The sequence below is a fragment of the Triticum aestivum genome, chromosome 3A (genome assembly GCF_018294505.1).
Source record: "Triticum aestivum cultivar Chinese Spring chromosome 3A, IWGSC CS RefSeq v2.1, whole genome shotgun sequence".
Lineage (NCBI taxonomy): Eukaryota > Viridiplantae > Streptophyta > Magnoliopsida > Poales > Poaceae > Triticum > Triticum aestivum.
In genome coordinates, this window is record NC_057800.1 from 721,341,235 (window position 1) to 721,356,047 (window position 14,813).

The following is a 14,813-nucleotide window of genomic DNA, read 5'->3' on the forward strand; positions in this document are numbered from 1 at the left end:
GGTGCGGCCATCCGTCGCATCATCCATGACGCGACGGCTAAGGTGTTTAATGCGGGGAGCTGTGAGCGATAAGGATGGTGGGTTCTTCCTCTCGATCAAGCAGTTAATCAGTTGACACTCCGGAGAAAAATGGCGCGAGCTTGTCGCTCAGTCGGCATCGCGCGCGCCTCGGCGGGGGCCGACGTGCGACGCGTTCGTGCACGTACGTCTGATGGTTGTACGTACACGTGCGCGTTGAGGCATCGCGACATACCCTGGATCATCATGATCAGAGATTTTTCAGTTTCTTAAGAGTTAATTGAGCATACGATCTCCGTGCTTCTGTTATGAACCCAAGCCCGATGGTCTCCAGTTGCAGAGCTCCTTGGGGTCTCGGTGTCAGGAAGATGGATGGTTTTTGTTTCCTCACGTATATATAGGATAGCAAAGACACGTAAGATCTGCTGGACGTACGTATTTTGACACGGACGTGATGCTTAACCTAAGGTTGGGTATTCCTTGCCTCTTCTGTTGCTTGCCTGAATCCTTACAATTACAAGGTCCACTCTACTACTAGTGCGACCTTTTTGCCTTCCGGCATCAATCCAGTTTCAAATATCTTTTGCTCCTTTTTCCGTGAGCGCCGTGTGTATGCACTGAGCACAGCGCACATGCGAAAACTCTCCGTAGACCAAACTCTTGGCGGGTTTGTTCCACCTCTGTCCCATTTCATAGAACGAGACCATGTCCAACGGCAAGGAGAATGGGTGGCGTGAGAAAACACAGTGAAAACTTTGCCTATCAAGATTAGTATGTGACGATGAAAAGAAAAGAGACAAGTATGTTAGTATTTTTGTACGTTGGGTCTGGGTTTGGATCCGGGTGGTTTTTAGACTTTGTTCTTCGATACACGGTTGGATCCCGAACACTGATCCGGGATCAATGGCCGTGTGCGATGCAGCTATACAATTACCTATGCATGCATCATGCCGCTGCTATAGAGACGGAAGGCATGTGATGCCATGAGCCGCAAGAGATATGGGCATCTCCAACGCCAACTCTCAAACAGACCGTCATAGACCAGTTGTTATTCATGAACGCGTCTATTTGTCAGTTCTTTCCGCAAACCAAAAACAAATCTGCTGAAGTTTTGCGATAGTTCCGACATCAACTTGACGAACTAAAAGCCACCACGTACTCCACACATTGCATCCTCCCCTCTCTCTTCCTATATCAAATGACGGGAGGTGTACTAGCTATACCTAGCTCAAATGGCGGAAGGTAGCTAGCTCAAGTGTCAAATGGCGGAAGGTGTATCTCAAAAGGGCGAAAGAAAACTAGCTCAAATGGACCTAATTTCGTTTTAAGTGCTTATTAGTATAACACGCATGTTTGACAAAAGGCACTAGTGAACGTGCTAGCTATTTGGTGAAAGGTTGTTGTTGTTTGGCGCAATATATGGTTGGATGGCCGGATGACCGGCTCCCGTTTCGTTTCGTGTCCACAAACAGTTTGGTCGCAGTCCACGGACTGGCAATGTGTCTATTTTAGAGGATAACATGGCGAAAATGCATAGGAGCTCTCAGGTGCTATGCCCCCCTATATTAAAAATAATTTAGTAATTCAAAAAAGTCAAAAAAAACCCCAGAATTTTTTATGAAATCAAACATGACCAAGTACTGCACTCGTATAAAAAGATTAAATAGGAAATGAATTTTATTATATCCAGGGTCAAAGATTTCCCGAAAAATGCTAGATACAAGTACTATTCATGCTATATTGTTGTCATAATTTTTTTTCCTGAAGTCAACGAGAATTATTCCTTAGCCAAACTTCTTATACAAGTACAATACCTAGTCATATTTGATTAAAATATATCTAGGAAGTTTTTGACTTTTTTCGAATTATTAAATTATTTTTGAATATAGGGGGTGGAGCATCCGAGTGCTCCTAATCCGCTTGCATAACATTGGAGATACCCTAAGGTTGTTTCTTCCTCTCGTTGTCTTGAGCTTCAAGCTCGTACACACACATAAACTGCGCCGGGCTCTGCGCCTCTGCTGAAATGAAACCAGGTCGCTAATTGATCGAGCTGCTTTCGCGCGTTTCTGGCACATCATTCAAGTGCACACAACACATTGACACGGTCCAAATTAGGTGCTGTCATTAGCTAGATCCAAACAATCTAAACGGCTTTTGACGGGTAATCCTAGCTAGCAGAAGCATACGCGTATTTTCCGACCGCAACGTGCCCGTTTTATATTTACATTTTTTACATAACACATATGCTCGATCGAAATGTGGACGTCGGACGAATAGACGACGATCTTCGTTTTCAAGGAAGAAACATGTCATGTCGAAGGGACGAGTACGCCCCGATGCTTCAGCTCGCTGTTGGCTGCTTTGCTTGAGTGGAAATTTGGACTGAGCTTTCATCCATAAAGGAAAGTCAGCAAACCGATGCTCGCGATGATCAGCGTTGAAAAACATGCACGGCGGCTCGAGTTGATCACTGTGGTGACGTACGGCGGCCGGCCGGACCTACTTTGACCTTCGTGGCCACCGCTGATGTGAAGCGTAAGCACCAAGCCGGCGATCTACACGTATGTTATCTTCATCGACAAGCAGTTTTCAAGTACGTACATACTTGCCATTCTTGAAGTTACGTGCGTGTGTTGTCTCGGTTTTACTAGTTAGGACGTAAATTACGGTCGCCTTTGACCTTGGATTGTCCGAAGCAGATCGACGAGTAAGATGTTGTGCACGCATTCTTTTCCTTTCCAGCATGCTTTTTAATAGGAGTGGAATATACAACGAGGACGCACACTCCGTACACGTGCCACGTACGTGGTAGTACTTAGCAAGTTTGTTGGTTAGAAAACAAATTTTTCATTACTTCTTCCCTAATGCTCGCTTCTAGACTTCTCCACAGCTCTTCAACAGCCATGTGTTGAGGCACCTCATGGGTCATGGAAAATGCCGAGGGCCAATCCCGGACCTCCCTTCTACGTTGCTGGCGCCTGTGGTCAATGCCTTTTGTACCTAAGAATACTGGTATATCTCTGTTAAGAAGTTGATGCCTATTTGAAAAAAGTTAGTCATGAATTACAACCTAGTCCCTAAATTATGCAAATAGGGCCCCAAAATCCATAACAGAAATGCAATTGGGTCCACAACTACTTCCGAGCAGCACCAACCCCGTAGGCGCTAGGGACGATACCACTTGGTCCTTCGAGAGCTCCATAGCTGCACGCCATGGACACAACCAAGAAGCAGGCCTACCTCCCATCAGGCTTCATGGACGGGAGGAATAGGGTTGGCCTCCCTTTGACCAAGAGGGCTGATAGAGTGGTGATGACGGCCGACTCTCTCATGCATGAGTCATTGCTGCATCTACGACGCCATCAATGATGAGCTCTAGTTCCAACAGTAAGAACCTTCTTCTCACTCCTCTTCTTTGCCTTGACCACCACCATGGCGACTTAAGGAGATGTTGAGGATGCAACCAACTTTCACAACTGGCTCAGACCATCAAAGCACCGCGAAGAGCAGAGCCACAACCACCATGCACCAGAGACAATCTGATTCCTCCAGCTATGCACTCCAGACAAGCATATTGCCAAACACCCTTAAGGGAAACCACAACCAGCTTACTCTGGCGATGCACTCCAGACTGGTATATTGCCAAACACCCTTAAGGGAAGCCGGAACCTATTGCTACTATGTAAAGGAAAGCATCTTCTCATTTCTCAAGCACTCTCCGGCCGACAATGACATTGGCAGAGGCAGTGAAGCCTTTTTGGTCGCTTCTCAAGATGCTAATGTAGAGGTTCCTATGATTCACCATCTCCAATATCCTTATGTGGGGGAAGGACCTCTTTATATAGCATGTGGTGCGACGGGTGTCACCAAAACTCCCGCGCTTTTGTGCTGGCCCATGTACCCGGGCGGCGCCCTTTCCTTGTTTTTCTCTTTAATTTTTTTCCTTTTTGTGTCCTTTTTATTTTCCTTGTTTTTTTGCTTTAAAAACAGGATTTTAAAAAAGGTCAAAATTTTACAAAAATGTTCTATTTTTAAATGTTCTGAGATCTAAAATATTTCATGGATTAAAAAGATGTTTCAAATTTAAAAACTAAATCATGAGTTTGGAAAATGTCCCAATATGTCAAAAAATGTTCGCACATTTGTAAAAATATTCCAATATTCTCACGAATTTAATGTTCATAAAATTTGAAAATTGTTTTCCAATTAATTTATTTGTCATCAAAACAATTCCCTAGGTTTCAAAAATATTTTCTAATTTTTTAAATGTTTGACATTTCACAAAATGTTCAAGAATAAAATTTCCACGATTTAAACAATGTTGCAAAATCTTAAAAATGTTCATGGATTCAAAAATATTCAAGTATTTCAATTTTTAAAAATATTTTGTAAAAAAGCCGAGATTAAAAAATAATTAATGAATTCAAAAAATGCACAAGATTTAAGAAAAATCACGATTTAAGAAAATGTTCATGAATTTGAAATATGTTTGTGAAATTAAAAGGAAAATAACAATAAAAAGGTAAAAAGATAATAAACTAAAAATAATTAATGAAAACAAAAACAAAAAGGAAAGAAGAAGAAAAAATTGAAAAAAAATCACACAAAAAGACAAAAACCAGCCATGGAAGGTTGTAGAACCATCCCAAACCAGAAGAGAAGCCTTGCTGATTGGGCCGGATCAATCATTACTAGCGGCGCAATACGGAGCACGCATTTGATCCGTATTCTCCAACCTACGCCGGAATAACCACTCCAAAGAAAAAACCGACGCCGGAATAGGATCCAGATAGCAAACGCACACCTCCTAGTGTTACGGTGCTACATGGGCGTCCCATTTTTCTGTTTAGGCTTCCCACTAGTTGTTTTTATCTGTTACGGTGCTACAACGATATTTTTCTTTGTTGCTTTTATTTATTTATTTTCAATTTTTTCTTCATTTTCTTTTTTCATTCTTTTGAACAGTTTTAAAAATCCGTACATATTTGTTAAATTTAGTAATTATTTTTTGAATTCAGAATACTTATTGAAAGCTGGAAACATTTATTAGATTGGATAACACCTTTTCAAATTCATAAACATTATTTGAAATTTTAAACAATTTTGAAATATGGGAACATTTTCTTAAATCTAAGAACAATTTGCAAGTAACTAAATATATTTTGAAATCCAAGTTTTTTTGTCAAATTAATGAACATATTCTAAAAGCCAGCTAATTCTACAAATTCCAGAGCAATTTTTGAACATCTATACATTCTAGAAATGTAGGAACAATTTCAAAATTCATGAAAATTTTAATTCAGATAGATTTTTTTTTCATAAACATCCTTTTGAACCTATGAACCTTTTTAAAAGTAAAAAGCAAGAACGAAAAAAAATCAGGGATGCCCCGTCCCTGCGAATGTCCTGGTCCAAAGCATGACCTGAGGAGGGTTATTCATTTTTGTGTCCCGCTGGTCCATTTTCCATATTTGTCGCACTATTGTTGCAGGGAATGTTGGGCTAGCGCACTTGACCTTTGTACCGTGCGATAGAGTGGGCCCGCCCATTATCTTGTTTTGTTCCTTTTATAAGGTTCTTTCTCGATAGTTCTCTACAAGTTTTCCAGGTTTTATTTATTTATTTATTTATATTTTACTAATTTTCGAAAAGGTGTTTCCAAATTTTCAAAAAAGTTCTCAAGAGATTTAATAAGTTTCAATTTTTCGTTATTTATAATTTTTTTGACAAATGTTTGAAAAGAATGTTTACACTCTTTAGATATCACATTTTTAAAATATAACATTTTTCAAAAAATCATTTTAAAAATAAATAGCTTTTGTGTTAAAAAAAACCAACATAAAAGCCACTGTAAACTAAGAAAGAGAAATAGAGTGGCTTCTATTATTCTTAACAAAACTTGCCTGGCACGTTCTTTCTCCAATGTTATTTGATGATGCAATTCATTGTCAAAGTTTCCTCTTCCCTAGCCTCATCCTCAATTAAATCCAATTTTTCATGTTATTAATATGCTTGACACTATTTTTCATATTTTTAAGCTTCTCATTAATATGCCTCCAATGTCGTAATCCATCACGTGCTATGGAACTCTGACTCCTGCTAGTGTTAGACTTGAAGATCTTGCAACAAAAGCAAAACACTTTGTCGAAATCATTTGGATAAACTAGCCACTTCCTATCATGTTGCTCTTCATTGCCTAATTATCTATGATAATGAGAATAGGAAAAATCTCTTCCTGCTTCATCTACTTGCCATTCCATCTTTTACTCTCTCATAGGCCCTTTCTCAACTAAGATGTCTCTTGCTTTATTATCATGATTATCCTAATTTCTTGGATCATAATTATCAGGAGTATGAACAGGTTGTTCATCAACACTAGCAGATTGTGCCTGTCCATCCAATGAATTACCTACATTTTCAGAACCACTTACATTGTTATCGGCGATGTTGGTGTCGACATTTTCTTATTGATGGTCATATTCTGAATTCCCAATAGTTTGCTACTCTTCCTCTATGGCAAGTTGGCAACCATCGCCAACTCACCATCTTGGTTTATCGAAGCAATGGAAGCACCATTATTACACTTAAAAAGTTTGTGGATATCTCCGTGTTGTGATTGTACCAATTTATCGACGGCCTTCTTCCTTTTCCTTTTATTGTCGCTACCCGATGCGTACGTTGGGTGACATGATAACACACAATGCTAAAAACAAAACAAAATTGTTGCATCAGTTGTTGAAGGGTACCGCTATGCATCAAGGAACCGCAATATGATATACCTGATGGTTGCGTGATGAGTGTCACTACGTCAGTACGTGTGCCTATAAAGAATTACAGATGGGGGCTCCTAGAATTGAAATCAGAGACGAAATAGATTAGACATGTTCCTAACTGCCTATATACAGAATTACAGATGGTGGCCCAAGAAATTGAAATCAAAGGGGAACTAGATTAGACGTGTTCCTAACTGCGTATACAGAATTACAGACGGAGGCCTTAGGAACTAAAATCAGAGGTGAATTAGGAAGGAAATTACTAGTACGCTCAGGAGGGAGGAGGCCACACCGGTGGCACCGACAGTACCAGTAGTAGGAACGCCGGACGTTGGCGGTCTAGGGATCGAACAGCTGCGCCTGCGGCCTACGCGATGCCAGTGATGGAATAGGAAGGGCTCACGTTGATTTCTCCTTTTTTTCACGTGAATAGGAAGGGCTCAATCCTGGTGCGATATAATTTGCACACCCATTAAACATGTCGGGAAAGAAAACAATTTCCATTGCACCTTGCTTGAAAATAGAACATTTTTTTTGCGGGGTTGAAAATACAACCTTTGAAAAGCATTAGTTGGATGATGATGCGGGGAATGTTCAACCGTCCACATCATCAAGACAACCTTTCATGCCTCACTAATTAATTATCTGTGCAGATACATATATATTCTTGATTGTTCAACACCAATTATTACATACCATCTTCATTGAAGAATTTTAATAAGAAAATTGTGCATACATGTTACATAGTTAAATGGACAATATCAACTTGGAGTGAACCTACCTCAACTGGTTGGAGAGTGGATGTACAAACCCAACACCTGGCTTCAAATTCTCATGGAGGCGAATTTATGTTCCTATTTATCCTTGAGGACGAGGCTTTCCTGGTACTCATGCATTTATCCTTGAGGACCCGGCTTGGTTTGTATCTGAGATTAAAAATCCTGGCACTCATGCTTAAAAGGCTGTGTGCATCCTTAGATGGTCCAAAGGCCAGAGAAGTGAAATTCTTCCCAAATTTTAAAGGAAACGACCCTCCTAAAAAATAGGATCGCCCTGTGTCGCCTTCGGGTGACACCGCTCGTGAGGCCGACGACGACGAGGACTCATTTTCCGTTCCAAAAGGCGGCGGTTGCGAGATTTTTGCAGTGGCTTTGGCGGACTGCACGACGGCGGTGAAGTGGGATGCGGTCATGGCATATGAGTTGCGCCGTTGGCCGGTGCCATTGGCGGTGTGAGCTGCATGGTGGATGGTGATCTTGTCCGGGTCTTCCCTTCGGATCAAGTGGACGACATCGCCTTAACATCGGAGCTTCTCCTGCGGTCTCGTCAAACTCCTTGTAGGCAGCCTCCAGTTTCGCCTGACGCTCATGGTATTGCCATCCATCAAGGCAGATCTCACGAGCGGAGCCATAGGACTCGAGCAACGACGCATGTTGGGGAATGCAGTAATTTCAAAAAAAATTCTACGCACACACAAGATCATGGTGATGCATAACAACAAGAGGGGAGAGTATCATCTATGTACCCTCGTAGACAGTAAGCGTAAGCATTATGACAATGCAGTTGATGTAGTCATACGTCTTCACGATTGACCGATCTAGCACCGAAGGTACGACACTGATACGTCTCGGTCGTATCTACTTTTCCAAACACTTTTGCCCTTATTTTGGACTCTAACTTGCATGATTTGAATGGAACTAACCCGGACTGACGTTGTTTTCAGCAGAATTACCATGGTGTTATTTATGTGCAGAAACAAAAGTTCTCGGAATGACCTGAAACTCCACGGAGCGTCTTTTTGAAAATAATAAAAAATACTGGCAAAAGATCAAGACCAGGGGCCCACACCCTAGCCACGAGGGTGGGGGTGCGCCTGCCCCCCTGGGCGTGCCCCCTACCTCGTGGGCCCCCTGGAGCTCCTCCGACCTCAACCCCAACTCTATATATTCATTTTCGGGGAGAAAAAAAATAAAGGAGAAGGATTCATCGTATTTTACGATACGGAGCCACCGCCAAGCCCTAAAACCTCTCGGGAGGGCTGATCTGGAGTCCGTTTGGGGCTCCAGAGAGAGGAATCCGTCGCCATCGTCATCATCAACCATCCTCCGTCACCAATTTCATGATGCTCACCGCCGTGCGTGAGTAATTCCATCATAGGCTTGCTGGACGGTGATGGGTTGCATGAGATTTATCATGTAATCGAGTTAGTTTTGTTAGGGTTTGATCCCTAGTATCCACTATGTTCTGAGATTGATGTTGCTATGCTTAATGCTTGTCACTAGGGCCCGAGTGCCATGATTTCAGATCTGAACCTATTATGTTTTCATGAATATATGTGAGTTCTTGATCCTATCTCGCAAGTCTATAGTCACCTACTATGTGTTATGATCCGGCAACCTTGAAGTGACAATAATCGGGACCACTCCCGGCGACGACTGTAGTTTGAGGAGTTGATGTATTCACTATGTGTTAATGCTTTGGTCCGGTACTCTATTAAAAGGAGGCCTTAATATCCCTTAGTTTCCAATAGGACCCCGCTGCCACGGGAGGGTAGGACAAAAGATGTCATGCAAGTTCTTTTCCATAAGCACGTATGACTATATTCGGAATACATGCCTACATTACATTGATGAATTGGAGCTAGTTCTGTTTCACCCTAGGTTATGACTGTTACATGATGAACCGCTTCCGGCATAATTATCTATCACCGATCCATCGCATACGAGCTTTCCATATATTGTTCTTCGCTTATTTACTTTTCCATTGCTATTGCTGTCATCACTACAAAATACCAAAAACATTACTTTTGTTATCATTACCTTTTGCTACCGTTACCACTACTATCATATTACTTTGCTACTAAATACTTTGCTGTGGATATTAAGTTTCCAGGTGTTGTTGAATTGACAACTCAGCTGCTAATACTTGAGAATATACTTTGGCTCCCCTTGTGTCGAATCAATAAATTAGGGTTGAATACTCTACCCTCGAAAACTGTTGCGATCCCCTATACTTGTCGGTTATCAAGACTATTTTCTGGCGCCGTTGCCGGGGAGCATAGCTCTATTCTCTGAGTCACTTGGGATTTATATCTGCTTATCATTATGAAGAACTTGAAAGATCCAAGAACCAAGATTTATCCCTCAACTACGAGGGGAGGTAAGGAACTGCCATCTAGCTCTGCACTTGATTCACCTTCTGTTGTGAGTAAGCTTGCGACACCTAAACCTGCTTCTGCTATTCATTCTGATATGTCGCATGTTATTGATGATGCCACCTCTGCTATGCATGATACTTATGATGAAACTATTTCTATGCTTGATACTACTGTGCCACTTGGTGAATTTCTTAATGAACAACTTGCTAGGGTTAGAGAGAATGAAATTATTCAAACTGATAATATTGATGAAATTGATGAAGACTCTCCCCCTAATAAATATGAATTTCCTGTTGTGCCTGAGGGTTATGTTCTGGATGAAGAATCTGCTAGAGCTATTCTTTCTTGCAATGATAGATATGATCTAAAGAGGTTATTAGCTAAATGGAAGCAGCAATCCCTTAATGCTAGAATGAAACCTGACCCTACTTTTGCTACTTCGCCTATTTGTGTTACTGATAAGGATTATGAATTCTCTGTTGATCCTGATATAATTACTTTGGTTGAATCTGATCCTTTTTATGGCTATGAATCTGAAACTGTTGTGGCACATCTTACTAAATTAAATGATATAGCTACCCTGTTCACTAATGATGAGAGGACTCGCTACTTTTATATCCTTAAAATATTTCCGTGCTCATTAAAGGGTGATGCTAAGATATGGTTTAATTCTCGTGATCCTGGTTGTGTGCATAGTCCCAGGATATGATTTATTACTTCCCTGCTAAATATTTCCCTGCTCATAAGAAACAAGCTGCCTTAAGGGATATATATAATTTTGTGCAAATTGAAGAAGAGAGTCTCCCACAAGCTTGGGGGAGGCTTCTCCAATTACTTAATGCTTTGCCTGATCATCCTCTTAAGAAAAATGAAATACTTGATATCTTTTATAATGGACTAACCGATGCTTCCAGAGATTACCTGGATAGTTGTGCTGGTTCTGTTTTCAGGGAAAGAACACCGGATGAAGCTGAAATTCTATTGAATAATATGTTGACAAATGAAAATAATTGGACACTTCCTGAGCCTATTCCTAAACTAACTCCGAAGAAGAGAGGTGTTCTATTTCTCAGTCCTGAAGATATGCAAGAGGCAAAGAAATCCATGAAAGAAAAGGGTATTAAAGCTGAAGATGTTAAGAATTTACCTCCTATTGAAGAAATACATGGTCTTAATTTACTGCCTGTCGAAGAAATGCATAATTTTAATCCATCTCCTATTGAAGAAACACATGGTCTTGATAACCCGACACAGGTAGTAAAGGTAAATTCTCTCTATAGATATGATAAAGCTGAAATCCCATTTACTAAGTTTGCTAGCCCATGCTTAGATGAGTTTGATAAATTTATGGTTAAGCAAGAAGACTTCAATGCTTATTTTGGTAGAGAATTAAAACGCAGTGCCGATATTCTTGAACACTCAAGTGATTATATGGCTAATGTTAAAGGTGAACTTAAACTTATTAGTAAACATATTTCTATGGTTACCACTCAAGTAGAACAAGTACTTAAAGCTCAAAAAGATTTGCTCAATGAATTGAATAGTAAGAATAATGATTATGCTGTTAGAGTGGCTACTAGAACTGGTAAAATGACTCAGGAGCCTTTGTATCCTGAAGGCCACCCTAAGAGAATTGAGCAAGACTCTCAGAGAAATAATATAGATGCACCTAGTCCTTCTAAAAGGAAGAAAAAGAAAAATGATAGGACTTTGCATGCTTCTAGTGAACCTATTACTGAAACACCTGAGAATCCAAATGATATTTCTATTTCTGATGCTGAAACACAATCTAGTAATGAACCTGAAACTAGTGATAATGTTCATGATGCTCAACCTAGCAATGATAATGATATAGAAATTGAACCTGCTGTTGATCTTGATAACCCACAATCAAAGAATCAACGTTATGATAAGAGAGACTTTATTTCTAGGAAACATGGTAAAGAAAGAGAACCATGGGTTCAAAAACCCATGCCTTTTCCTTCCAAACCATCCAAGAAAAAGGATGATGAGGATTTTGAGCGCTTTGCTGAAATGATTAGACCTATCTTTTTGCGTATGCGATTGACTGATATGCTTAAAATGAATCCTTATGCTAAGTACATGAAAGAAATTGTTCCTAATAAAAGAAAGATACCAGAAGCTGAAATTTCCACCATGCTTGCTAATTATACTTTTAAGGGTGGAATACCAAAGAAACTTGGAGATCCAGGAGTACCCACTATACCATGCTCCATTAAAAGAAACTATGTTAAAACTGCTTTATGTGATCTTGGAGCCAGTGTTAGTGTTATGCCTCTCTCTTTATATCGTAGACTTGATTTGAATAAGTTGACACCTACTGAAATATCTTTGCAAATGGCTGATAAATCAACTGCTATACCTGTCAGTATTTGTGAGGATGTGCCTGTTGTGGTTGCAAACGTTACTATTTTAACGGACTTTGTTATTCTTGATATTCCCGAGGACGATAGTATGTCCATTATTCTTGGAAGACCCTTTTTGAATACTGCAGGGGCTTTTATTGATTGCAACAAAGGCAATGTCACTTTTCATCTTAATGGTAATGAGCATGTGGTACACTTTCCGAGGAAACAACCTCAAGTACACCGTATTAATTCTATTGGAAAAAATTCCATCGAATATTTTTGGAGGTTTTGAATTTCCTCTTCCTACTGTCAAGAAGAAATATGATAGTCTTATTCTTGGGGATGTGCATATCCCCGTTGAGGTAACCTAGTCTTATTCGAAAGTTCTCCGATTCCATGTTATTCAGAATGAGTTTGTTAACAAGACTTGATCAACCTTGTTAATGGATTCCTTTTGATGATCATGAGATGGATGAATTTAGAAAACACAACTCTCTGTACCCTCTTTTTACTTTCTGTTATTTATATTAAATAAAGCAATAATAGTATTTTCTGTCTGTTATCTGAGTTATCCGTGCATTATAAAAATACCCTAAAAATAAAAGTTCTCCAAATGCCCTGAAATTTAAATATGATTTTTTATAGAATATTTGAGAATATTTGGCACTTAGAACACAACAGGGGGCATCCACCTGGCCACGAGGGTGGAGGGCGCGCCCTACCCCCTGGGCGCGCCCCCTGCCTCGTGGGCCCATGGTGGCCCTCCTCCACTTATTCCTGCACCCACACACTCCTTCCTCCCACAAATACCATTATCCAGCTCAAACCCAAGTCCAAGCTCATTTTGCTGCCATTTTCGATCTCCTTGCTCAAAGCACCTCTCACAAAACTGCTTGGGGGATTGTTCCTTGGTATGTGACTCCTCCATTGGTCCAATTAGTTTTTGTTCTAGTGCTTTATTCATTGCAAATTTGTGCTGCCTAGGTGACCCTGTTCTTGAGCTTACATGTCAAATTTATGTGGTTCCAAGTAGTTTTGATGCATGATATAGGCTCTAGGCACTTGTAGGAGTAGTTGCTTTCAATTTTGTTGAGTTTGGTTCACTTTTATTTTGAAGTTACTAAATTTTTTAGAATTTTTCAAAAAATAATGAACAAATTTTTGAGGGGCTCATCGAGTCGAAGCTCGAAGGAAAAGCAAAATGAAGAAGCAAAGAAGCCCAAATATAATCTGCCTCGCACCGCGGAGGTTAGGCCGTTTGAATGGCCCTCCGATGATTTCTTGAGAGCAACCGGGATTTACGAGGATTTTTATGAATTGGCTAAGAATGCAGGCCTCACCGACTTCCTCCGCGACCAACGCGAACAGTATCTCTTACTCACCAATACTTTTGTGCAAAACTTCCACTATTATCCTAGGGAATCACCTCCTTCAGTAGAGTTTCATTTATATGATGTGGTTAATAAGATGTCACTATATGAATTTTGCAGGGTTTGCAAAATACCTTTCGAGGGTAGCTTAGAGGAACCACATCGTAAAGATGTGGATGGATTTATTTACACTATCACTGTAGGGGAAACTAGGAAGGTTTCCGATGCAAGAATCACTAGCATACATTTTCCTGTTTTACGCTACATTGCAATATTTGCTAGTCGTTTCTTAATTGGTCGCGGAAACTGTGGAAACCTTAGTGTTCCTGATATTTTTATTTTGTTCCATGGTTTATTCCGTGACGACTCTGTTAGTATGGGCGGTATTATTGCTAAACGGTTAAGTTTGAACCGTACAAAGGGCCCCATCTTTGGTGGTATCTATCCTTCACGCCTTGCTGCATATTATAACATACCCATTAGGCACTATGAAAAAGAAGAAAAAATGCTGCCTACTGTTTATTTAGATTATAAGACTATGGTAGCGTATGATTTTATTATAAAGAATAGGGAAGGGGAGCTTAAATACAAATTGTTCTTTGATAAACGTCATCCTGAGACTATCACCTTGCCTGCTCCTTCCTTGTTTGATTTATCTACAGCCAGTACCTCGTCTCGCTGGAGGACATTCACGCTTACCGGAACCCTACATCAGCCACAGAGCTAGAGTCGGAACCACAAGTTGATCCTCCACGACAGTCTAATTACCAGTGGGATCCGGAGATGATTGCCAACCAGTGGCAATTAGAGTCTTCTTCTTCGTAGTACGACCCCAACTATTACTATGGATATCCGCCAGGCCAACCGTGGCCATAGACCAACTTAGGCCAAAAGCCTAAGCTTGGGGGAGTACGTATTTCTCACCAACATTATATTCATGTTCACACACTCATTGCTAGATGTCGGTGCTCATACTTTTTCATTGTATCATCCATACTAGTTTATTTCCTTTTTATGCTTTCTTCTTGTGTGTTTGATAAACCTTAAGAAAAACCAAAAAAATTAGTTGTAGCTTTTAACTAGCTTTAATTCCTATGCCTGTAGTAGTAATTAAAAAGAAAAC